At 43.7% G+C, this 26,536-nt stretch overlaps 1 protein-coding gene and 1 non-coding gene across 2 annotated transcripts in view; one reads left to right on the top strand and one right to left on the bottom strand.

Moving 5' to 3' along the window:
- The window catches only part of Arhgap42 (Rho GTPase activating protein 42), a 215,109-nt gene that overhangs the window by 121,942 nt on the left and 66,631 nt on the right, over window positions 1–26,536 (top strand).
- Window positions 5,565–5,671, bottom strand: LOC119810868. The gene has a single exon (XR_005284814.1). It is a non-coding gene; the product is annotated as a U6 spliceosomal RNA (small nuclear RNA).

Below are 26,536 nucleotides of genomic sequence, written 5' to 3'. Positions count from 1 at the left end.
TTGTCCTGAATTAGAGTGTTGTGTGCACGTCTCTGCCCATTTAAAGCAGATTTCACATAAAGTGCAAATCAGAAGCCCTTCTGTTAATTAACTCAGAAAATATTTACTATTATCATGGTTGCCTAATAAGAAGTCTAATATTTGATAAGATTAAGGAATTCAGCTGGAAAACGAGAGTAGTGATTCTTACCCTGTGTCCCTTACATCTTGGTGGACAACAGACACCAAAGCCACAAAAAGGGCCCTGAAGATTGAGACCCCCCAAGGGGAGGATGATGGGTAGGTTTCTCTGAGTGGACATCAGTAGTGTGGACCTGAAGCATACCCATTTCCCTGCAAGGGCTCCACTTCCGTGCTGACGTTTCTGTGATTGGAGAAGGGGCCTCATGAGCATCCCCTCCTGGCATATTTCACGTTTACCCAGACCGACTTGCAAGAAGTAATTTCAGTTGTGGGTTGCTGTTTTCCCCCAGGAAGGCTAACATTAGCTGAGGCTGCAGAAGCAGCGGCGGTAACACACACAGTTTTGATTTCCGAACTTCTGAATCACTGCACAGAACAACTGAGCATACACAAGAGGATATATGATATTATGCCATTGTCCACTGGCTGGGATGTCAAATGTGAAGCCAGTGATGTTGTGAGTGGGAATACTTGGTCGTCTGTCATCCTAATTCTGTTTCATGTGCCTGGTGCTTTTACTTCTAAGTTGCTAAGGGATCTTCAGAAAGGGGAAAGCGAATTAAAATCCTTTGCTGGTATGCATGGTATGCTAGTTTTCTCCTGGGGTTATGAAGCAAGCATAAGTGGGGGTATTTATCTCACTTGTTGCTTCATGGCCTGTTTATTTGAGGACTTCTCATTTGGCATGTAAACCTAATTGTCCAGAGGACTCTGAAATTTTTCAATCCATCCAGTGGAATTTCTCACAAGCATTTGGGGTCAATCAGCCAGCAGGAATAGGAAGACCATGCTATGGATAAACCTAGCATCTTACACAGCAGTCAGCTAACTCTCCTCCACCCTCCCCTCAAGAGGAGTGGAAAACGCTGAATCAGGCATCTTTGGCCTCACAGTCAGATGACACTGTCCAGCTGAAGTGGATCAGAGACCTGACCACAGACTTTTATTCTGTCATGTTCTCTGTGGAGCTTTGAGACACCTGATCTTCCACTGTGGAAAATGGGGCTCTTAGTTGTGGGAAGGAGACAGGCTGAGCCAGAGAGAGGCATTTGAGGAGATTAATGCTGGGTGATTGAACTAAAGGACGGGAGCCGGGTCCTGCTTTTTTGAGTAGCTGGAGATTAGAAGCCTTATCTATAAACAGTTGTCATGGATGTATTTATTGGAAGGTTCCTGGTCTGATAGTATATGAAGCATTGAGTTCTACTGTAGGCCAGGCCTCTTACACATGTCAGTGGACTGTACTGAATGTTTGGTTTAATTTATCTTATGGCATTGTTAGTTTAAATTCTGCAAACATGAACTAAAACAATTATTATGAGTGACAGTTGCCAGCATGTGGATGTATCCAGAGTAGCGTTCTTACAGAGCAGGCTGAGTCACAGCCTTTGGTAGCATGTGAGGAATGAAATGACTCGTTTTGTCTGTCCTTGACAGTGCTGGAAATCGCCTCCTTGCTCCAGAGGAAGCAGAGGCAATGAATGCCACAGGGTCCCCTAATCCTCTTCCTGAGCAGTTCCTGACTCTGAGGGTAGACAGATCTGGCACTTCCTCTTTTTTCTTTTTCAACAGCCTCTTGCTATTACCTGTTTTTGGTTCCAGGCTGACCATGAACTCCAAAAGCCCCCTGCTTCAGCCTCTGAGGGCTGGCGTGAGAGGCGGCTACCGTAGTATCTGGATGCATCTGAGTTCTTAGTCAGCAATACAGTTCAGAAAAACAAAATGGATACCTATGGTTGTCACACATTTTATAAATGGAAGTGACTTTAAGGAGGCCCAGGGCTCATTTCATGGAGCACCTCCATGTTGGTGCAGTGAAGATAAGAATTTTATTTTCCACACCAGCAGTGTTTTGAATCTTCAAGGCTCCCACACTGCACTTCAGAAAATTCCTTTGAGAGATATTCAATTTTCATTACTATTAGCAAAAGATGACTATGCCAAATACATCCTAATTACAAAAACATCTTAGGTATGGCCAAACCTACTCATGTCCAGTCTGGCATGATTATGATTCCCTTGCTAGTCTCTGGGATTCCCAGTACACATTAGGTGCTGAATACTGTTGGGCCAGTCTCCGGGATTTTGAGCACACACTGAATACTATTGGAATGAGGTCTGCTTGTTCGTTTCCCAGCCACCCAGCAGCTATGAAATAACCACACAGAAACTTAAATCACTGCTTGGCCCGTTAGCTCTAGCTTCTTATTGGCTAACTCTTACATTTTACTTTAACCCATCTCCATTAATCTATGTATCACCACGAGGTTGTGGCCTACCAGAAAAATTTCTGTCTCCAGCAGCGGCTCCATGGCTTCTCTTTGACTCCTCCTCCTTTCTCCCAGCATTCAACTTAGTTTTCCCTACCTAGCTTTGTTCTTCCCTGCTCTGCCATAGGCTCAAAGCAGTTCTTTATTAACCAATGGTAATCACAGCATACAGAGGGGACTCCCAGATCAGATAAAAGCACCTTGAGAAATACTGGCCATGAAAGTTGGAAACTGTTTTCATTTCTGTGAGAAATGCTTTTTAAGACATTGGTTTTCATTTTGATGAATTTTAATGGCAGTCCTGTGAACACTCTTTGGTTTTAATCCAGACACAAACTGCAGCAGAAGACACTGAAAAGCTTAAATCCACCTTTTCACGTTGGTTTCATGTTGAAGGCTGTGAAAGGACTCAGACATCCCTTTGTTCTGCCTGCTGCAGGGTTTACTTCTGCTTCTTAACATTTGCTTGTTATTTTTAAATGTGCCTTGCACATGTTATTTTACTTTGTAGTACTGAGAGGAGAAACCCAGGAAGAACTCAGTTGCAGCCACAGAGCCCCTCTCTGAGAGCATGGCTGTGAACTGCCCTATTGTCTGTGTATGTAAGTGAGCTCAGATCATCGTGAAGAACTGTAGATGTTCTGAATGATGAAGCTTTCGCTCATCATTTGAGTTCTTTGTATGGTGTAGTGGACAGTCTGGGACACAGGAGGAGAGGAATCTGGAGATGGCCTATGAGTCAGGGTGTAATCACCTCTTACATTTTCCTTATAGTCCATGAGCCCCATAGATCTTGGTCTGGGATGGTTCCTCATGTGCTGTTTATGGCTGCCCAGTGGAGACTCCTCCAACAACAACATCGTGGTTGAATTCTTTAGTCAGATAATAAGCCATTTAATAGCTTTTTGAATGTGCCTACAATTCTCTTTATAAGTTTTTTAAAATTTTATTTTGTTTCTAATTATATGCATGAGTGTGGGTCTGAATGTGGGTATGTACATGTAGGTGCAGGTATGCACAGAGGACAGAGAAGCGCTCTTCTCCCTGGGAAGAGGAGTCTGAATGTGGGTATGTGCATGCAAGTGCAGGTATGCACAGAGGCACTCTTCTCCCCAGGAGCAGGAGTCTGAATGTGGGTATGTACATGTAGGTGCAGGTATGCACAGAGGACAGAGAGGCGCTCTTCTCCCCCGGAGAAGGAGTTAGAAATGGTTGTGAGCCACCTGGCACCATCGCTGCAAAGACAGTAAACCTTAACCATTGAGTCATCTCCGCATCTCTTCCTGTTGTATCTTTGTCAGTAGAGCATACTCCAAGTGTCTGCTTATAGTTTTAACAATAATCATTGTCACCCTTTGCCATAATTAGTTCAACACTCCCCAGCCACTTTATGTGTCAGCTCATCACTCCTCACAGTCACCATCATAGACAGAAAACCACTAGACTTTTCAGGGCAAGACAACTGAAGGCTGGAGATGTTAGGCAAACGAGCTGAGGTGGTGTCAGATTTCCAGCAAAGATGAGGAAAAGTACACAACTGTTCAATAATACCATCATATTTTGCACATGAAAAAATATTTATTTTTTAACATAATTTGTTGTATTGAGGAGCAGGCCTTGTCCTGCCACCTGGCTAGCTTACACCTGAAATAACCACACAGAAATTATATTAATTAAATTACTGCTTGGCCCATAAGCTCTAGCCTCTTATTGACTAACTCTCACATCTTGATTCAATCCATTTCTAATAATCTGTATGTCACCACAAGGTCATGGCTTACTGGGAAAGATTCAGCATGTCTGACCTGGCAGCTTCATGGTGGCTCTCTCTCTGTATGACTCTCTCTCTTCAGAATTCAGTCTGTCTACTCTGCCTACCTAAGTGCTGCCCTATCAAAAGGCCAAGGCAGTTTCTTTATTCAACCAATGAAAGCAACACATAGACAGAAGAACCTCCTACACCAATAATTCTTTATTGATTCTTTGCAATTTCGCATCATGGACCCCAATCCCTGTTACCTCCCAGTCTCTCCATATCCTCCCATTACTCCTGTGGCATGCTCCCCTAAAGCCCCCCAACAAATCAATTTAAAGCAAAACAAAACAGACAAAAAACCCTACCTCGCTCTTGTGTTTGTCCAACACCTCTTCATTCATCATTCATCCTAGTGGCATTGTGTGCTGTGGTGTATCACACAGTACATCCTATTGTACAATCAGCCCCACCCACAAAGTGTTCATTGCAATGAGTCACTGGTCTGGGTCAAGGCCTCTGGCACCCCATCATCACTGGTCCTCACCGCAACTCCTCTCACACATCCTGCTGTTGCCCCAGTCATGGAGATCTTGTGGCTGTCATTCCACAGGACCAGTTCCTTTACACTTCAGCAGGTCATAGATGTAGTAGATATTAGAGTGGGCCAATCGGAGGGCCAGAATGCAGGTCTGGGTGGCAGCTGGACTGGTCTTTACAGCCGTTGGGCACCAACATGGCTACAGGTTGTGGCCTAGACCCTAGACATCCATGTGCCTTTGGTGACACCATGGGCTGTGGACATCAACATAGACCCTGGCTGTGAGAGGACTACAAACCCAAACATGGTCCTCATCAGAACCTGGGTTCTGAGGTCATCAAGGCCACAGATGGCAGCATAGGCTTCTCAGATTGGCATCACTCCAGCTGCAGGATGCCTCTTGGACCCCAACTAAACTCCCCAGTCCCACATAGGGACCTCAACCCTGGGCATCCCCACAACCCCCCGATGGTAGCAGGCACAATCTCTGGCTACAGTAGGACCCACACATGGCCCCTCAATACAGATCAAGCTGACGTGACTCCATGGCCCTGGTGACAAGCCAGGCGAACCAGACTGGAAGAATCCCTGTGGTGGTATGGCCCTTGGTCACCTAGTTAGCCACTTGGGACAGCCCCAATCCCAGGACTTCTCAGAACCCTTGGTAGTAACAGAGGCCCAAGTAACAGAGGCCCAAGTAACAGAGGCCCAAGTAACAGAGGCCCAAGTAACATGACCACGGGAACAGTAGGTCCAGAGATCCAGACATGGCCCTTGTCAGCAGCCTAGGACCTGATGACACCATGTCCCCCAGTTGAAAAATATGGACCACTTCATGAATTTGCATGTCATCCTTGCCAAGGGGCCATGCCAATCTTCTCTGTATTGTTCCAGTTTTGGTATGTGTGCTGTCAAAGTGAGCACTCTTCTTTCTTGTTAAATATGGAATATTGAGTGAGCTCATGTGTGCAGCGAGGTTAGAGAAACCAGTTCCCTGTTGCCAAACAGACTGACCTCAAACCCTAGCTAACTATAACCTAACATCAATTGTCTTCTGAACTTTAATCTCCTTCTAACTAGTAAGTACCAAGATGCCCACTGCCTTTATTCAGATTTGATGGCTAGTGTAGGTTTTCATTCTAGCAGAGTCCCTTTGTCTAATTAATAGGTCAGCATGCAGAGTACTTCATCTTAATTTGTATCCTAGAAGAGCCAATCCTGTGTTGATTATACAATGTTGATAGAGTGTCATTTTCAAGGGTACCCTGGATGGATGTTACTTGTGATTGACATATTGCACAATTTGCAAAGCATAACCATGTATGTATAGCAGTTTTAGAGTAGAAGCTGCCATCATTTTTAGATGACTCACCTGAAACCTCGAAAAAGTAAGAGGCATTACCAGTAACCCGGAGGTGAGCATGTCCTCTGTCTGGGACTTGTGTCCAGACCATTTGGTACATAGTACTGCAATCTTAGTGCTGTACTGTACCTGCCTCTTTCATGACAGTGTGAAGTTGTATTGGCAGTTCATAGTGTGTTCACACATCCGTACAACTACTTGTGAGGGATCAGCTCTGGTGGACCCCATCACTACCACCAAAACCAGGCAGATGATATCACCTGAAGACAAGCATCTCCATGCTAGACAAGCAGCACCATTCAAAGACTCCGCATAGAGGCTGAGGAGATGGTGCAGCATTTAGATCACTTTCTGTTCTTGCAGAGGACCTGGATTCCCAGCACCCACATCGGTGGCTCGCAGCCTTCTGGAACGCCTGTCCCAAGGATCCAACATTCTCTTCCAGCTTATGAGGGCACTGGGACATGTTGTACCATACATGCCTGAAAGTTAACACACAAATGCATAAAATAAAATGAAAAACGACACTATGTCCTAATGTATTAGCCAATGACAAGGAAGGAACGTCTAGAAAGCTTATGTTCTGAGTGAGGTTTCACCCAAAGTCCCTGCTGAACAATTTCCAACTTAAATGAGAAAAGAATTTAGATGCTCATATTATAATTTAGTTGAGCCTAGGTTATGGATGAAATTAGCACTGTTTTCCCTAGGAGTGCTGCGTTTTGTCAGTGGCTGAAGTCCAATACCTAGGAATGTTCAGAAGTTCCCACCAGTTTTATTTTTGTTTTAACCTTATGATCCATTTTTAGGTCCAATACATAATGTTTTAAAATACTAGAACCATTTCCATGAGCCATATATAAGTTGTGGTTGGCTAATAGATATCATGGAGAGCCTTGCTGACGTCATGGTGATGCCTGTGCTGTGAAATCTTGAGCAATACTATCATATATTAAGTTTATACCTTCTTCAGTGGTCCAAGTTTGGATGGGAATCAAACTTATTTTCTTGTAATGAAGTCTTTTTTTGGCAACAAATGTGGTTTTGACAACTCGAGGAGAGAAGTTTCTTGGTAAATGGTGACAAAATTTTAAATCTATGTTTTGTTTTGGGACAGTATCTCACCATGTAATACCCACTGGCTAACCTAGAATTTACCATGTAGATCAGGCTTGCCTCAAACTCACAGAGATAGACCTGTGATTGTATCCTAAGTCCTGGGATCAAAACTTTGTACTACCATGCCTGATTCAGCTTACGTCTTTGCTTCAGTGGGCACCAAATCCCATGGATTTCCTTCTGGCCTCTGTATCCATAGCTGCATATATACAGTCATACACATTAAACTCTGTGCACAGACGTAATTGCAAATAAAATCAACAAGTGTTCATGCCCTGCCATTTTTCACATTGTTTAATGAAATAAAACTAGAATATGAGAAACCTTTATATTAGGACTCCTTCATCCCTTGGTTAGTAGAGATTTTGCCAAGATTCTTATAAAATTTTAGTTTCTTTATTCCAAACTTCTGAGACCTTTTGGCAGATAGATTTGATCATGTCCAGGCTGTCATCCTTTCCCAGTTCTGAGTGTCTGGAAATTTGATTAGCATCGATCCTGACATTGAAGCGTCTGTTAGTACTCAGCTGTTTTCTGCCAGACACGTTGCTGGCCCCAAGGGTTCACAGACATCCCATGTTGCTGTCCTCGGTGAGCTCACTCTTCACAGGCAATCTCGGCAACAGAGAGGTGAGGTGGAGCAGCACCGATGCTGTACTTGGAGCCGACTATTTGCTAAGCACAGAGGGAAGAACGAATCCATTCTGCATGATGAGTGGGGGCTGGCAAGGCCCGTGGAACGCTGGCATCAACAGGTGCAGGTGTAAGCCTGGCAGAGTCCTGGGTGAGGTAAAAACATGGTGGCATTCAGGGGAGAGACATGGGAAGAACATAATTTTCAAGGCAAGCCTCAGCTTTAGTGAGTTTGAAGCCAACCTGGGCTACATGAGATTCCGTCTAAAAACCCACAGCAAAATCAAACAAATTTCCAGCCCGTGCAAAGGGGAGCTAGCATCCAGGGTAGCAGACGACAGAGCAATGAGGAACTGCCATGGCATGGAGTTGTTGCAATATGTCTGGGCAGCTTCCGGCACCACCAGCTTGATTAGAGCTTTTGTTCTTGTTTGTAAGCTTTTAAAATATGAACCACATTAAGAAATACGGTTTGCATATTAATTTAGAAAGTGGTATGCTAACTGCATACGGCTGTTGCTTTGTGAGATGGCTTTTCTTTTCTGTTGTACTGTTAGAAACTGGACTTAGTATCATACAATTCATGGAGTGACTAAGCTGTCGGCTAGAACTCGTGTGCATGTGAGAGAGAGAGAGAGAGAGAGAGAGAGAGAGAGAGAGAGAGAGAGAGAGAGAGAGAGAGAGAGAGAGACAGAGACAGAGAGAGAGATACAGAGACAGAGAGAGACAGAGAGAGACAGAGAGAGAGATGTAAATGAGTAAATGGGTGTGCATGTGCAGGGAGAAGGCCACCCGGGCTTGTTTCAGGTCATGGCTGTCCTTTTGTTATCACTGTCCAGCATCCAGTGAACCTCAGACCTCTGGACTCTGTCTTCCTTGCGGTTGACATTGGGTCTCAGGCTTCCCTAGGTGTCATCTTTCCCCATCTCTGTGTTGGCCATGCAGCCCTCTGGTCACTGGATTGCTTTGTGTGTCTCTACATGCCATAGTTTCTGTTTCTGTAGCGAGTGTTTGAGCGCATCTCTCTTGGGATTTAGTTTGGCTTGTGCTTTCGGAGTTTAGTTTGTAGTCACTTTGCTCCATTGCCTTTGATCCTGCAACAAGGCTGCACATGTGACAAAGGGTGGGTGACAGAGGATGGTATCCAGGAAGGTGAGCTGGGGCAGGGTAGATAGGAAGAAAAGGGTGGAGGGTGTGGAGTCCCCTTCACAGACACACCTCCAGTGACCTAAGTTCTTTCCATAGAATCCCACTTCCTAAAGGCTCCGGCTTCTCCCAATAGTGCACTGTCAAATGTCGAGAGGGTCTTTGTGAGACGTTCAGGACTGAAACTATAACTGCGTTTTAAAATCATATTGCACTATCTCTTGCTCTTTGAATTGTTTAGCAACTTCCCAAAGGGAGTGTGACATAAAGAGCGTGCATCTGTGTCCTCTGGGGTATAATTATCTCTTTTCCTGTCCAGCCATAGCAAATATCTTTGTGATAGACTTGGGTGGCTGTTCTCTCTTAGCTCAAGGTAGCTTTTCCCCCTTGTAGAACTAATGGTCCAGTTGTTTCCTGTGATTAGTCCAGAGATGAATTTCATGTTTTAAGAAAGAGGTTAAATGCTACAGGCCAAAAAAAATTGCTTGTGTGTGTGTGTGTGTGTGTGTGTGTGTGTGTGTGTGTGTGCGTGTGGCCCATGAGCTGTGAACAGTTAGTACATTTCTCATATTTGTTATAATTTAAAGAATAATATTTTGTATCAGGTACAAATTACATGAAAGTCAGGTTAAGTATCCAGCAATGAAACCCGTGCCTAATTTTTTCCCACTTTTCCCATTCCATCATCCATGTTGAGTAGCATGTGACCCACAAAGACAGCATGTGACCCACAAAGAATTAAGTATTTACCCTCTGGTCCCTTATTGGGGGAAAAAAGACCACATATTAAAATAAATTTCAATTTTCATTTTAGTAATAACATCCAGACTTAATATTCTTGGTGATTTGGCATCTGTATTTTCTATTCTGTGTTGCGGTAAGCAAATAGCCAAGCCTGCTTAAAAGCTAAAGAAACTTATTGGGTTCATGTTTCTAGCTGGAAAGTCCCAAAGAGACTGTGCTGGTTGCCTCATTATGCCTGCCTGGTTGTATCACAGTGTGTCAGATTGACAGAAGGGAACCAGACAAGCACAGGAGGGCACCTGTATGAAGGGAGCCAGAGAAACGCAGAAGGGCCTGTGCCACTCTTGGTGAGCTGTAACCCCCAACGCACAAAGTCCTGCTCTCCTAACAGAGGGAACAGACCACCCCCTCGGCTTCCTGCCCCTGTGTGAGACAGAGTCTTGGGTAGGCCAGGCTGGCCTCAAACTCACTATGTAGCCAAAGATGACCTTGAATTTCTGATGTTCTGACTGTACCTCTGAGTGCCAACGTCTGCCACCATGCCCAGTTTATGCCTTTCTAGGGACTAAATCCAGGATGTCCGGCGTGTTGGTCAAGAGCTCTACCCACTTAGTTATACTCTCAGTCCCTTCAGAGACCTAATCACCTCCCACCCTTTGAATGTTCTTCCCTCCGCCAACTAGAACTGGAACCAAGCTTCCCACTCAAGTACCTTTGAGCAGCGTACACGGTCCTTGAACCACAATCATTTTATACTTGGGAACCGTAGTATTTCTAGAAAGATAAACTTGGGTGTGACTTTGCATCTTAGTGGCTACAGCTCATATTTTTAACACAAACACCATATTTTCCCATTTCTGTTCTGTTTGTTTTCATGAAACACTTCCCCTGACACAGCCTTCAGAGTTGCTGCTCTTCATGGGTATGGTTTGCCACAGAGAAGTCAGAGGAGAACGATGAAGAACCGTTGGTGTGGAATAGTCAAGTGAAAACCACTTACTTGTGCAGATTCGGGTTTCAGATCTCACCCGGAATTGCTAAATATAGTGGACAACCCTCTCCCCAGTACCACAAATTCTCACTAGGAAAATGATAGTTCTTACATGTAATAGATACAACATAGGTTTAAATTGTGTGCACCACGTTTCCATACAGAAGCAGTTAAAATGGGGGAAATGTTTCTTTGGCATTGAAGAAATGAATGGATGTATTTGTTAGTCAGAAAACTTGAAGTTTCAGGACATGTGTGCCTAGTCTCACTCGTGGAAAATGAGTGACAGTTTGCAACTGGTAAATAACACTCAGAGACGTCAGGTGGAATCTGCCATTGGTACCCACGGGAACAAACAGCTTTCACTGGTTTTGTTAATGGCTTTAGTTTAATACCACTCTTTACTGATGAGCAGTTGGAGTGTATTTTGCCTTTTGCATCTAATACTTCTGTGCATAGCCAGGAATGAGCTAAGGACAAGCAGCTTGCTCTCCTGAGACATGCTTCCCACGTCTACATGGAGCTTGCTGGTTTTCCGACTCTGTAAAAGCCGTAAGCGTGACCTCTGAGGACTGTAGAAACCCAGTGAGAAGTAGGGTGAGCTCACTGTAGAAAGATCCCAGGCATTGAAAAAAATTGCCTTATTTGGTAAATGTGACTAACTGGTTACCCTAGTAATACTGGCAAAGTCATTGTGGAAATACGATGGTCTCCAAAACACCCCTTTGTGCTTTTCTTCTAGTACATTAGAAGTAGAATGATAAAACAGTATTTGTTTAGTTTTTCTTGGTTATGGAGAACGGGATGGAATCAGAGACTGATAACTAAAATGCAATTCATGGACACCAGTATTTCCCTGTCTTTTCTGGTGTCTGAGGTCACCTGACCTCTGGGGAGCTTGAGATGTGGCTGATGTCTTTCAGAACAGTACTGGACTGGCTTGGGAAAGCAATTGCACGTTACCATCTGGGCCCTAGCTGGGCCCCTTGGCTTAGATCTCTATGCACTGGGAGTGTGGGAGGGACCTGTTGTTCTATGTCCTTTAATTACCCACCCAGGAGGTTCCATGGGAGAGGAAAATGATTTCACTTTAAAAGTTTTCATCTCCGTTTGGCTGTGTCCTGGGTCTAAATTTTGAGAAATTTGATTGTTTCAGAGAAGAAAAACAGTTTGGAAACAATCAATGATTTGAATGTGGGCTCTGCCAGGTGTGAACTGGGTTGCTGAGATGTTAAGGTGATAGTAACCTTCTTGAGGTTATGGGATCAACCTGTATGGATTCCTGGTAGCACGAGAACCTATCTTCAGTTCCTCCTTTCCTGCCTCTCCCCGGCTCTCCCTGGGCCTCAGTTTCTGCTCTCTCCTGTCGGTTTGTATCCATTAGGACTCGCTCGTGTCTGCAGCCACATGATCAATCCTCCCTCCAAGTGTGGGGCTGAGGCATGTATGTTATCCCTGCCATTACCAGAGAAAATTTTTGGTCCCACCTCAAACTAGTCAAGGCCTTCTCCAGAATTTAAGGCACTCACTGGTTGGTTCAAACGCATGCTGGGGCCCAAGCCCTGGTTTGTGTGGTTTTCTCTGCTCTGGTGAGGGTGAGGCCCTTCCTGTATAGGGCTTCATCTTTGGATTGGAAGTACCTGGATGGCCAGAGAGGCAACAGAACTGTTAAGAATGCCTTTCCGTGGTTCTGCTTATCTGCTCACCAGTTCTGTGCAGATGAGAACGTCTGGACTGTCCACTCCTCTTGTCTGATAAGATTTCTGACACATCAGAGAATGGTATTCCTTCCTGCTCTAGGTTATTTATTTAATCAACTAATTTTTGTCTCTGATGGTTTGTTGGTGCTCACCCATGTGACTGTGGGTAATTTCTAGGACAGAAGACAGTGGCATTTCTGTGTGACTAGTTGCCATGCCCCATACCCATATCCTTGATTTAGTCTCCCAAACCCTCACTGCCTGTGTCGACTTCGATCTAGTGGTCTAACCTCTGGCTTGTTCTCTCTCCTCCTGTCCTGTCTGAACTGTAAGGGGATTCTTCTTCTCTGCTGTGAGCTGAGCCTACCTTAACTGAGTGTGGTGTTCACACACACACACACACACACACACACACACACACACATCGATATAAATACACATACCACATACACCCAGAGACAGGCAGAGATACAGACAGACACAGACAGGCAGACACACAGAAACTCAGACACACAGACACAGAGACAGGCATACATACATACAGACACAGACAAACACACAAACACACATAGACAGACAGCAAAACAGACAGACAGATACACAGAGTTTAAGTTCCAACATGGCTTGAGTTCCTTCACACTATGTTCCTCTGGGATCTCCTCCCTCTCTCATCTTTTATCATTTCTCTGTCCTCTTATTATGGTTTTCAGCTGAGAAAGTTATTAGGCAAGAGGAATAAAGTCTAAAACAAAACTTGCATTCAAATAGTCAGCATGTGTTTTATCCTGGGATCTGGGTGTCTTTGTTGTGACTGGACACCTGTCTCTGTCCATACACTGTCTCTAATGTGGGCTACATTCTTCCTTTTATCTGTCCGACTTAGCTGTTCCACTCAACTCACAGTATGGTGTGTGTGTTGATGTTGGTATAACTCATGTCTGCTTGCTCATTAATACTGAAATTCTGAAGATCAATAGCCTTCGATGCTTAATCTGGGGGCTACATGAATATTAAATCTCTTTTTCTTTTCTTTGTACAATGTCGGTGATTGAAAACAGGCCTTGAGCGTTTCGGGAAAATATTATACCACTTAGCTGCATGCCCAGCTGGGAACTCAGAGAAGTAAATAATATGTAGGAATGTTAGAAAAAGTGACAGTTTTAGTATTTGGGGTTAACAGGAAGAAGCAGTGTTCTTTGTGGCCCTTTGTGGGGGGCTTGAGCAACCACAGAGTTGGGAGTGGTTGTCAGAAAGCAGTATAATTTTAGAGAACAGTTTCTAGGGTTTTTATTGTGTCCAGACCACATTGAACCATTTAATGCTTGTTATTTAAAAGTTCGTACCTGGAGTTCATCCTTAAAATTCAATTTATAATTAACATTATAAATTCTCTGACTAAATCCCTGACAAGGAGCCACCTGAGGGAGAAAGGGTTAGCTCACGGTTTGAGGTGCAGTCTGTAGCAGGGGTAATGTGATGGTGGAGTGGTTGGGTGTTGGCCAAGACAAGGGGATCATGAGGCTGCTTGCCCACTTCCCACCACTTCCCTAGGAAGTAGGAAGTAGGAAATGTTGGTACTCAGCTCACTTCCTTTTTTTCCTCTTTTCATTCATTCTAGAATGCCAGCCCCTGGGATGTGGCTACCCACATTTGAGGACCGGTCTTCCTTGTCCCAAACCCTCTAAAAATGTCCTTTCAGGAACACACAAAAGGGATTTATGAATGCCCTTGGCGCTTCTTAACCCAGCCAAACTGTCAATCAAAACTAGTCATCACAGGCACCATTAGAAAGAGATTTCTGTGAGTGTGCACCCCAGAGCCATCGACCTTGCTTTCTTTGAGAAAGTGGTCTGGACTCACTGGTTAGTCCAGGCTGGGCACAGAGCCCCAGGATGATTCTGTCTCTGCTGCCTGAGGTCACAAGGATCACAAGCATGCACCATCACTCCTGATTTTATGCTTTAAAGGCAAACATGTTAATCATTGAGTCATCTTCCAAGCCTGGTTGTTTTAGCCTTTGATTTAGCTAGCATAAACCATATTGGCCCTTTCACCCCAAATACCTCAAAATTGAATCTACCTTTCCTATCTCCTTTTTCTTTTCATCTGTCATATTTTTTTTTTACCTGAGAGCCTGCCTTTAGTAGCTAGGAATTCATCTTCATAAACAAGCCTATAAAACTAATAAATTTAAAAGATGTTGAAAAGATCCATTTAATGTTCCCTAGCAAGTTGGTACAAAAACATTTGGCAAGAGCAAGGGTGAATTCTCTTGACTATGAAGTCACAGAATGAAGATGTCACTCTTGAGGCAGGGGAGGGCCCTAGCACTGTGCCCAGAGTTCATTTCAGGTCCTCTCCCTCAACACCCTTCCCTATCAATTTGTACATTCCACTGTGACTTTTCCATAGTGAAATTTATAGCTCCTATTTCAAAATATTTCCAAATTCTCTGTGGGTAATCTCCCCAGAAAACGAAGAATGACTCAGAGATACTCCTGGATTCAGGAGAAATGTGAGGTAGTCTTTTGTTTGTCTGACTTTTGGGGGGTGGGTTCTTACACTGCAGGCAGAACATTAAAAAATGAGTAATTAAAATACCAAGAGTAGCTGGCTATAGCACAGAAGCCTGTGATCTCAGAATTTGGGAGAAAGAGACAGGAGGATCAAGACTTTGGTGCTAGCCTGGTTATAAATCAAGTTCCTGTCTCACGCTAACAAGTGGAAATAGCACAGAAGAGACAGGGCCTGGTTGGTCATGTATCACTGAAAAAGGGTTTTTTTTTTTTTTTTTACTGTAGTATTTTTGTTGAAGTTTTTCAGAGGTTCATGCATGATTATGATCATATTCACCTTGTGTTTCTAACTCCTCAAAGAGCCACTTCACTCCCCATTTTTCCCAACTTTGTAGCCGCTTTTTTAAAAATTTAAAAAGTACTTTTATAATCCAATGAGTCCAATTTGTGGTACTCATCTATTCCTGGATATAAGCTCTACTAAAGCTTGGCATTCAGAAGCCTCACCCTTTAGAAAACTGACTTCCCCTCCCCAAAGCCATCACATGCTGGTAGCTTCATGAGACTCCCAGCCCCTGGGAAATGGCCTGGTCTGATTTTGTGCAGTCTTGTGTCACAGCTGCTATGGTCCAGTCAGCTCCAGAAGGTACTGTTGGCCTCTGTCTCTTCCAGATCCTCTTTGGAGATGCTCCATGAATCCTGAGGGACAGGAGTATAACACAGATGCCCCATTTGTGGTTTAGGACTCCATAGACACGTATTCTCTGCATTTTGGCCAGTTGGAAAATGCTTTAGTATATTGGGTTGATGGCTTTGGTAATTCAAAGTCAACCTGTTCTCCCTGCTTGCTGGTTATTGACCATAAGCTTAAAACATGAGTGGCTTTACTTAGAATGCTTGAAGTTGTTCATTGACAGTCAGTACACTGTCACCTGTTCTAAGGCTGCCTTGGCAGCATCCCAAGATGGGACACAGGTAGGAGAGGCAGTGTTTATTGAATTCTGGGCTGGCTTGCAGATTTTCTTAGATTGCAAAGCTTCTGCGCCTTTGTTTAAAGACAGCTTAGGAGCCACTCTCCCTTGACATCTTAGAACTAAGACAGGAACCTAATTGAGGATTAGGTGGCTATTACAAAGTAGCACAGATGCGTAGGGAGGAAAGCGTGTTAGTCAGGGCTTCATTTTTATGGAATCTTATGGGATCTTTCATATTGACCACATTCTTAAGTTGTTCGTAAGGATTAAGGATTCGTCACACTGCTTTTCAAGATGTGCAGACCAGCTGGCAAGGCGAGCTGGTAAGATGGCTTGGTGGTGATGTCACTTGCCATCACCGACAGGGTGAAATCAATTCCTGGGAACCACTGATTCCTGAAAATTGTGGTGTATTCAAATTCCAGTTATCATGGAGTCAGTTTAAGTTGATTTCCTTATGTAAGCTTCCATATCCAACACTGTTTTCTTTCCCTTCATTTCAGAGAGACTTTCAGTTTTCACCAAGTTGATACGTTTGCTTGCAACTGTATAACTTGAAGTTGGTTTCTAAATTAAAAAAGAAATAATATTAACCTTCTTGAAAATTTGTTTAACATTTTTTGATTAGTATATATAATTGCTTTTGTTAATTAAAAAAGCAGAAAAGGATTGTTGAGAATTAGAATTACCAATATAAGTTCAGATTAGAATTCTGTAGTTTCATTGCAACTATACAGGTTAATAATACAGTTCTTTAAATGGGTCTGGCATGACTAGACTCAAAGCCAAGTTATACATGTATATGGTGTTCAATATAGAAAATGCACAAAGAACTAAATACATGCTTTTGGGAGAAGTCAGTGTGGCCCCTCATCCAATTGCTTTGTACCCCGTTCTCATCATCTCCAGTTAGAGGCAATAAAATGAGTTGAATTTCTGTACCCCTTTCAGAAAGTGCACCTGCTGTAAATATTTAGACACTTAAAATCCTAAGGGCAACATCCTTTAAGACTTGTGATTGTGTATGTAACCTTGGGTAGGTCAATACAGAAGAAAAAAAATTTTATTAAAGATTTTGTTTGTTTGTTAAACTATGAGTTTGTATGTTTCTGAGAATGTGCGCATGAGTCCAGTACCCCCAGAAGCCAGAAGAGGGTACAGGATCCCCCCGGGGGTGAGCTGGGAAGTGAACTGTGATCCTCAGCATGAGCAGGAACACTCTAAACCTCTGAGCTCTCTCTCCATCCCAGATAGGGGAAGATTCTCAAGAAACCAAGTGACATTTGTGCTGTGCCAGGTCCTGTGAAGCAGAAATGTTCACTATAAGTCATTACTCTTTTGATCTAAGTTTCCTTCAAAAGAAGCATTTTTTTAGATTTGTTTGAATCAAAAACCAGACATCATATAAGGAAGAGATTTCCTTGAAAATCTGTGAGAAAAAGAAGTTCCTGTGTGGGAAATCTGGAGTAATGCCTGTCTTTGCAGGGCTGGTCTAGGCAACTTCCTCGCAGCTGTCTCAAACTGTGAGCTTCTGGGATTGCTTAATTTTATTAATGTTTAGTTATTGTGAAACCTCCCCTTTTGTTATCCCTCACTTTGGAAATTGTTATTTTCACATTCACGTTGAAACGAAAGGAGGATTTACCGGTGAGCCTTTTGCTGGTTTGCCTCCGTGAGGATGGGTTAGCAAGACTACAAACATTTGTAAGAGGACATTCATCAAGTCTTTGGGAGGAAACCAAGTGCAGGCCGATGCTGGGTTAGGTTTAGACTTGTTTACTGTCCTTGATTTAAAAGCCTGCTTTGTGGATCATTTAAAAGAAAAGTATTAGCTGTAAATTATAAAATCCAAGCAGAGGCATCATTCATCAGCAAACCTCTCTCTATCTGCCCAATTTCAGAAGCCCTTTAAACAGTCTTTCCTGAATTACCCCTGTCTGCTTCTGACTTCTAATAGTAAAATAATTCTTTCTGGTTATTTGTGTTATCTGTTGACAGCTTTGTAGAAAACTTCTGCATTTCTTTGTTCAGTTGTTCAGTTTTGAGAAGGCCTATAGCCTAGGCTGGCTTCTGACTTTCTACTTAGCCAGAGATGACCTTGAACTTCTGATATTCCTGCTACTAACTTCTGGGTGGGAACTGGCAGACTTGTACCTCCAGCCTAGCCTAGTTTACATTGGGTGTTATCGGATCGAACCCAAGGCTCCCTTTGTGCTAACAGCTTTCTGTTGCTCTGGGTTCTGCCAGCCCCCCTGTAGAGCAGTGTTGCTGAGTGCTGGAGGTGCCTCCATTCACCTTTGCTTCCCGTGGCTACCTCTGTTCATGATGCTCACTAGCACTCTTTCCCATGACATCTGCATCAGGATTTGTAGATCTTTCTTACAACTTTCATCTACAATTAATTGACTTATCTTTTTAATCTCCATTTCTTTTTTTTCAAAGGAGGAAATTCTAATTTTCTCTGCTCTTTTTTTTAGCTCAAACCCCTGAAGTATTTAAAGGATGATCTTAATTTTGGCACGTGTGATCTACTTGTGATGCTATGAAATGCAGAGACAGAGATGTGCACAGCACACTGCATAGGAAGAATGGCTTGGTGGCTGTAGAGGCGGAGTCTCTGGGAAAGTGAGAGAGATGAACATCTGCTATGGACAGAATCTCTTTTCCTTCCGCTCTAACATTCTTTCCTTTGTTGCTCATATTTTGAATACATGTGGGAAGAAGTAAATTACTATTTGCTTTATGACACTTGAAATGTATTGTTTTTCAAAAGAAACCAATTTCTCATCTTTATCACAAAAAATGGTTTAAAAGGTTTATTCCAGATAACTTAGCTTAGCTCTCAGACTCATAAAACAAGTGGTTGTAATGTTCTTCATGGAGGACAATATTCTTTAAAGAAGAAGAGTTATTTGCTATGGTTCTTCAGAACGTGTTTTACCACTGATAAAAGGGCATCTTCTAGCTGGCGGGTGGACTGTGTGCCACACTGAGGTGATTCTTGGGTCTAGAATGATAAGTTAATAATTAAGAGTGCATACTGCTCTTGCCAAGGATCCAACCCTGATTCCGAGTCCACTTTGGTTACTCTGTGTGTGGGCATCTGATGTCCTCATCTGTCCTCCACAGGGACTGCAATCAGGTGCTCTACCCCAACCCCGACAATGCACAATTGAAGGCAATGAGAATAGATATTAGACAAACGTATGGTTGACGTGGTGTGGTTCACCCTTGCCTATAAGAGAGTAGGGACTCAGCTAGTGTTTTGATGACTATCTTCTCATTTGTTTCCTATAAGACTTCAGCATCCCTACTGCAGAAGCTGCTTGTTCTTTAAAGTTTTTTGATGTTTGTAGCATCTGCTTGGCATGTGATCTTTATGCACTATTTTCTCTACTTCAAGATCTTTGAGATAAGATTGGTGTCTTTATCTATGTGAGCATGTGCTCAGCAAATATTTAATGAGCACTAACGTGACTTAATGTGTTGAACAAGACAGCTGTAGCCATTCCTGATATGACAAATGAGGTAAACGAAATTGACTGACACATTTGCCCTCGAACCACATAGTAATTCCACCGTTATATGTAGTGGCCAACCCTCGTGGTTTTCTGACTAGTGCTGTATTTGCTGTTGTTTGCTTGTTTGTTTTTCTGCACTAGAGATTAAACACATGCTGGGCACATGTTCTACCAGAGGACTAACCTTAACCCCAGTTCTTTTCCTTTCAAAGTACAGGTGTAGAGATGGTACAGAATTCCTGAGGGGCTTTCCAGGTTGCCTTTGGTTTCCTTGTTCTAGTGGTAAGCCATAATCATCCGGGAACTCAGGTGATTTTCAGTGACCTGATTCTTAGTTCCATTTGTCCATCTTTCCAAGACCTAACTGTTCTTCAAGGTCAGAAACCATGTCTCACACCAGGTGGTGCCCAGCAGTAACTCAGCACAAAGCAGTAGTGTCATCACCATACGGCCAACACCTACCATGCTCTGTGTTTTCTAACTGGGAGCCTTCACCAGCCTTTTGTGCCACGTCTTACCCTGGTATGAGCATCACTAATTCAAAGATTTCCTAAATTGCTCCTCTCCTGCTGATTTTATTGTCCTAATTCTGTTCAGTAATCCCTTGTCTACACCTCCTTTCTCAAATTATTTCTCCATCTTACTGCCAGAGGAATCACACATGAAATAGCTGTGACCTAAGCATTCTTTAACCTTAGTGCCACCCAGTAGAAGTTTCTAGTGCTGTAAATATGATATAGGATATAAGAAATTTCCAATGTATAGGGAGGTGTCATAATCTGCCAAGGCAGCTGTCTTCGGTGTTGCCCTTTGTGATGCCCCTGATTTCGAGCTGGCCAGAGCTACCTGGCTGACGTCTTTATATGTTTATGTGTTTTACTGTGGCTCACCTCTTCCCCCTGCACTGGATAAGGAGGTCTTCGGCACAGGACCATGTCTTGTTCTTGTTGGTATCCCCAGGGCTCCCAGTTCTTATACTCAAGAAATAAGTCAATCAAATCCCTGGTTTTGTTTTGCTTTTGGAGTGGATAGCCTCTTTTAGGTCATTTCTTAAGAAGGCCCACAAATCGCAGTCATCAGTCTCTCTGAAAGCTAAGCCTTGGACTCCATGCACTCTGTTTGGCATCATCATCAAGGGATGGGAAGGGGTCGGCGACTAAAGAGAAGCCCATCACCCTGAAAACCAACACTCTTTGGTGTTCTTATTGAAATGGCCTCTGTGAAATTCTGTGTCCCAATCAATCAATGGTGCTGTGCTGACCCATTCTGAGAAGGGACATTGCACTCTCATCTCCAAGGCACCCCATAAAATTAGCTGTTATAGGCGTTTGTTTACAGACTATTAGCAAAAATAAGCCGTCCTTGCAAATACAACTGGAACTGATTATGCACAATGTCTGCTTAGAATTAGATGAAAGGAATGTAGCTTTCCTGATGAAAATCCCATAGATGTTTCTAGGCAAGCCTTAAAGGGAAGTGTCAGGTCTCTCACCAGTAACAATGATTCCCAAATACATTAGCCGGTAAGTGCTCTCTGCTCTTAAAAATAAGCTGGGCCTCCATGGACAGCATGGCTAACAGCTCCCAGGAAGAAGATCCCGGTTGCTTCTGCTAATTAGCTTCTGGTGGGCTGCGTAATCTGGTATGCTAAAGTAGTTTAACAACCCTCTCTGATGACTAGCAGAAACATCTCGCCTTTGGTCGTTTCCCTTCTGCTCTCCTCTGTGGGGATGGAGGAGATGGAGACCATGTGGTCACCATGTGATGCTTCAGTTTCGTGTGCTGCTAAATGAATCTGTGTTTTTTCTGCCCTGGCTTTCCCTCTTGAGCCCATCACATGTTCTTCAGCAAGCCAGGAGTGTGTGCGTAAGATTTCCATCAGGAGCTGAAGGGGCAGTGTATGAGGAACGGGAGTTCTTGACCAGTGCTACTCTGGAGAGATGTATTTAGGAGTATGTGCATGTGTGTGTGACTATATGACTGAAAGTGTATCCTCATGTATGTGGTGTGTATGCCTGTCTTTGTGTTTTGGGGGATTGAATTAGGACCTTTGAGTCATAGTGTTTAAATTCATCCTCATTTTATGTAGATGGGTTTCAGTCAGATGTTCCTAGTCTGGGGATGAAGTTAGACTTCATGGTAGAGAGAAGCATTCAACAGATAGACAAAGCCTGCTCTTACTCTTTACCTTAAAACAAAACTTTGGGTATGTGATAATTTTATTTGTTCATTAATTAGAATAAAGTGAATTTATTAGAAAATGAAATGAACTTTCTAATTACCAAGGATTACTCATATTCAGAATGTATTAAATGGAGTGAAATTTTCCAATAAGAAAGTGTTGTTTTAAATTTTGGGGGGCAGGGGTGGGGGTAATACAGCATTTCATGCATGTGGAGGCCAGACAACTTGTGAGAGTTTTCACGTTCTATCATGTGGGTTTTGGGATCCAACTCAGATCATAAAATTTGGGTGCCAGAATCTTTACCCATTAAGACATATTGCAAGACCATTTTTATTGTAGCAAGAGCAAATGACCTAATGACTCTGAGTAAGAATTAAGCTGAGAAAAAAAATACCCTAAACATGGTAAGAAGTTACAAAAGCAACGTCATTACCATATCCAATGTGTTGAATCTAGAGAGAGGTTTCAATATCATTTTAATATAAAATTGGATTTCTTTTAATGAGATTCATTTCTATGAAAATGAAAATCCTCTAACTATTAATTTAAATCTGTGAAAATTGCCAAACCGAAGGTTAATTTGTATTGATCGGTGTGGGGGCAGTTGGAAGAAAAGAATAATAAGGCGATTAATTAATTTTGCCTTTTTATCCATAAAATTAAGCTTTTTAGAGTTATGTTTGCTAATTATAATTGCTAAATTTCCAGCTCAGCCATCCCCTGTTATGGCAGTCAAGTGGTGTGCACAACTGAAGGAAGTGTGAGCTCTGCCTCTCTGTGGTGCTGTTGCTGTTGCTGTTGCTGTTTGCCACTTAGTTGTCTGAAGTCCCAGACCTGATCAGAGATCACCATTCAAACCATTTGCTAAAGATTTGATGAGAAACAAGCTCCCTCTCAGTGTCTGTCTGTGTGCACAGCCACAATTCGCAAACCAGCAGTTACTTTCTATTTCTTCCGTGGTTTCTGCAGATACATGACAGGAGTGAGCATTCCTTGCGGGTGTGCTGGTCGGTTTGTTTTATAGTCTACTTTCCTCTTTGAAAGTGAGGACTCTCTCTCTACCCTGTGGTGTTTCTTTCACCACGGGCAGCCATGGTGCTTCCTTTCCTACTCCAAACCTTGTTGTCCTCTCCAGCCATGTGAAACTTCAGAAATCGGCCTTTCTCCTTGAAGTCCGTAAGCAGAAAGGAAGACAAGAGAGCAGTTACAGGATTCACACCTGTGGTGCGGGAGAGAGTCATTCTCACAATCCACGCTTCCTTCTTGTCAACTTCAGGGGGGAAGGTTGTTGAGGCAAGAGTGAGGACAAGGACAAGGAACGAAGGTACAGACTGCTGCTAGATTGGTTTGACACAGGTCTCTTGTACCCTGGGCTGGCCTTGATCTCACTAGCTGAGGATGAGCTCCACCTTTTGATCCTCCAGCCTGCAGCTCTGGAGTGCTTGGCTTGCAGACTTTCACAGCCGTGCCAGGCTTCTGTTGTAGTAGAGATCGAACCCAAGGCTTCAGGCATGCTAGACCAGAGCTCCACTCACTGACACACCAGCTCTGCCCCAGGGCTTGTTTGCCCAGCCCGCAAGGTTCAGCCATGACAAACTTCTAAAGGGTTTCCTATTTGCAAGGAGTCTTAACACTTTAGTCTTTCGTCCTTTTGATGAAAGTCCAGCCATCCTTGTATCAAAAGTCAGTGGAGAGATCTGGAGAGATAACTCTCAGTTAAGGATGCTCACAGCTCTAGGTGGTATGGGAATTTGGAGCCTACACCCACATCAGGAAAGTCATAATTGCCTATAACTCCAGCTACAAGGATCTGATACTCCAACTGACCTCTGTGAGTGTGTATGTATGCATGTGTCTGTGTACATGCGCGAGCGCACGCACGCGCGCACGTGCACACACACACACACACACACACACACACAAATTTAAAAACTCAAGTCAATAAAGGAAAATCAGAGCTGGGCAAGGTCATTTTACAGTCCACGTTGGGACTATGTCCTCTCCCTGCGGCACTGAAGGTGGGAAGAGACACAGGTCTTTTAGGAAGTTTCTAGAAATTGCTCCCAATGTTGTTCTCACAGTTACCAGTCTTCTAAGGATTGGGAAATGTGGTCTGTATTCTTGGTACCTGTTTGTCCACAACCATTCAGAGTCTCTGTTACTGTGAAACGGAGCTCATCAGAAAGGGGACGTTGATTATACAAGCTGGTACTGAGGGGGGACAGTGCCCCGAAGATCATTGCTGCCTCCCCCTCTCTCTCTCCTTTCCTTTAACTATGGAAGCTAAGCAGTTCCATTAATCTTGTTAGCACTGTGTTTTAGTGGAGACTCCACCACTCTGATGAACATAGCAGTTCGTTAGCAGGGACCTCTAGAGCTGGAATCCTGATAATATCATTTCTTATCTATAAATATTTTCAGATGGCCCATGATAAGAAAGCATACAGACGGAATCAAGGGAAGGTTGTAAACAGGCTTGCAGGTCATTTGAAGGGCCATTTTCAAGTTATTGTGAAGTCATCAAGATGATGTCTAGCAAATAAATGCCTTATGCGTTTTGGTGCCAGGCTCAGTTTATCCCTTAGGCCTGGCTTCCTGAGGAGCCCTGGCCTCGGGATCTCCCCACTTGTACCTTCCACGTGTGCCTTTTCTGAACCACAGGTTTTGAGTGAGGACCTAACTTTCCCTGGCCCCTCTTGCCCTCTAGACTGGACATCACGCTGTCGCCCTGGTTTCCCTGCAGCTCCAGGAGCTGGTGCTGTGAGCATCTGAACTGCATTAGGTTTCCTGACGCTCAAGACAAAACCTGATTAGTAGGAAGCAGCTAGACGCTTGTGTTGCTCCCTTGCTATGCACCAAGGTGTGATGGCTTCTGAGGGTGTGGGTGGAAATAGGTTGTGTTGTTGAGCACATGGTAATTTTTATGATTTATGGCTGCGCAGGTGACCCTGGCAGGTCCCACAGTGGGTGAAAGAGGCTGTGGAGAGTGGGAGACAGACAGATATGCCATACAAAGATAGCTTGGATATGAGTTTATTTGTGGGTGTTCGGAGTGTGTAAGGGTAAGGGGATATGGAGGAGAGAGAGGAAGAAAGAGAAACAGAGGAAACAGTGGGAGTAGGAGAAGGCAGAGGCTGCCTCTTCAGAAGAAGAAAGGACAGAGAGAGAAAAAGGAAGAGAGGAGGCAGGAGATCAGCCTGCCTCAACTAGAAGAGGGAGATAGGGAATGGGCAGAGCTTGTCTCCTAAAGAAACAAGGTACCCAGGTGACAGGGCAGGCCAGCATAAGTATAACAACTGCTTCTTCGTACTTCAGCGGCTACCTACCTTGGTCATTGACCCTTCTGTTGGCTATCTTTTCTGCTTTTACATCCATTTCCCCTCCATTTTGCTGCCTAAGGATTGCATCACACACACATACACTACACAAACACAAGCACGCACATGCACACACACAGACACAAACACACACACACACAGACACGTGCGCGATTTAGCAGGAACTTTCCTCCAAGCCTCTGTTTTTAAGAGATTTTACCTGAAACAGCTTTAGAAGTAATACAATAGAAAATCTGAACTTCCACCTGCTATTGCTTGTCGCTGGAGACTAAAAGAGAACACCTCCTGAGTTCCAGGCTCACACAGTTCCTGTCCCAAGTATTCGAGTTAACCTTTATCAGATTATTTTGTTGCTCCAGGTTTACCCAAGTTAGCCATCTGCAAACCGAAGGGAAATTTTAATGCTTAGTGTGAAAAAAAAGTTTGGGTGACTAATTAAGACATCTGAGAACTCAGTAGCCCAGAGTTATTTTCCAAATATCCTACTGGGATGCAGAGTTACACAACCGTAATTTTATCCATAATGTTGCCCATTCCCATTGTCCTGACTGCAGACCACACAGACCAAACAGGGGTGGGAGAAGATGGGCACTCCTGCCCTTTTTGCAGCGTTCCTGTGCCTGGAACTGCAGCAGCTCCTGGTGCCATGGTCATCGCTGCCACTCATCCCGTTTCTTCCGCCCTTTCCTTTTGATCTCTTCTCTCTTGCCTCTTTGTGCTCTCTCATTCTTCCTCTGACCCAACACCACCCCACATTCTTCCAGAAGAAAGAGAAGCTTCTGTGGTTTATTTGCTGCATTTTTCTGTGCAAACAGCCTGGGCTTTGGGACCACACAGGCTTGATGATGATTTCCCACAATGCTCCTGGTGACCCCTGACCTTGTTCTGATGATTCTCTGATAATATCTGCTCACAGGCTAGGCAGATTGTTCTTTACCCACTCTAAGGAAGATTTGTTCCTTACTTCTCCTGGTCGTGGTCATCTCAGAGTATAGGTAGCAGCTGTAAAATGACATGGTAAAGGAACCAAGATTAGGTGTGAAGATTGTGCGCTGGCTACAGTGCTCACTGTGTAATGGTGAGTGTGCAAAGGTGGGTACTGGAGCTCAGATCTGCAAAAATCCAAGCAAATGGCCAGGGGGTGCAAGAAATTCCAGCACTAGAAAGGCAGATTGGGGATCCCCAGAGCGAGCTGGCTAGCTGGACCTGTCAGTGAGCTCTGGGCTCAAGTGAAGGACTCTGCTCCAGTGAATGAGACGGAAAGCTGTCAAGGTAACACTGAAAGTCAACCTGTGGCCTCCATGCACATACACGTGTGAGTATGCACATATGCATGGGTATGTGTGCAAGTATATGCATACCACACAAACATAAACATAGGGAAATGGCCCAAATTAGTGAGGTATGAAAGCCAAACTCATGAGCAAGATGTCAGCATGACCTTAAAAAAAAATCACCCAGATCTTATTTTTGAGCCATGTCTGTCTGGGATGGATAGGACAACCCTATTCTCTAAAATTGCTGTGCCTATGCAGACAGTCTCAGAAGGAGGAGACCAG

Source organism: Arvicola amphibius, chromosome 3, assembly GCF_903992535.2.
Source record: "Arvicola amphibius chromosome 3, mArvAmp1.2, whole genome shotgun sequence".
NCBI lineage: Eukaryota > Metazoa > Chordata > Mammalia > Rodentia > Cricetidae > Arvicola > Arvicola amphibius.
The sequence above is the reverse complement of the archived record's forward strand: the minus strand, read 5'-3'. Positions and strand labels throughout refer to the sequence as shown.